This window comes from Montipora foliosa, chromosome 13, assembly GCF_036669935.1.
Source record: "Montipora foliosa isolate CH-2021 chromosome 13, ASM3666993v2, whole genome shotgun sequence".
Classification (NCBI taxonomy): Eukaryota; Metazoa; Cnidaria; class Anthozoa; order Scleractinia; family Acroporidae; genus Montipora; species Montipora foliosa.
Window position 1 is genome coordinate 215,850 of NC_090881.1, and position 867 is coordinate 216,716.

An 867-nucleotide genomic window follows, 5' to 3' on the forward strand; every position below is an offset into this window, starting at 1 on the left:
GTTTATTCCGAGTGCTTTTACACTGGATACATGGAGATAATGTGAAAGGAAATTATAGTGTAAAGTTTCTGGAGGCAATTGATCTCGCGTTGAAGAAATGCCACTTTTCCTTTGTGCCTAAGGCGGAACAACTGCAAGCTATTCATGCAAACGTTACCGGTAATGATTGTTTTGTTAAACCTGCAACAGGATTTGGCAAGTCTGTTTGCTAGATGGTTGTTCCTTTAATATGTTTGCGATTTTCTTCGATCCGAGTCCGATGTTAATTGTAAATCAGTCCTTTTTATTGTGAGTCCCAATCGTGGAAGATCAGATGGATGACATATGAAGTATGGAATTTCGTGCCTGAAACCCAGCTGATTTAATTGCTCTCCCGAGACTCCTTGAAACTTACAAATATACTGTATGTAGGTCGTGGATGTGAATCGCTCAACGAAGACTAATAGATGTCCGGCTGGAACTCTTATTTATTGTTCATTACTTCTGTCGATCTAGTTATGTGATAATTGCACTGATACCAATGAACATACATTTGAGTTGCACAGTAATTGTTTCAGGAGTTTAGGCCTACCATGCAAATTTTTTCAAAATCGGGGACAAATTGTTTGGATACCCAATATAAAACAGTCAGGTAAAAAATGTCGTAAATACTCTCAGTTTTCAGAGTTTTATCAGGAATAATACACAAACACCGGTGACAAACAGAATATATATTTTTGAGTAACTAGAGTAGAGTAATTTACTCAGACTATTAATTTTTCCTTAGAATAAATTTTCAAAGCACTTGTCACATTAAATCTTTATTTCCTTACAAGGACAGACTTAGGGCCGTGGCCAAATGGCTAAGGTTTTATGTAGAGCTGCCTG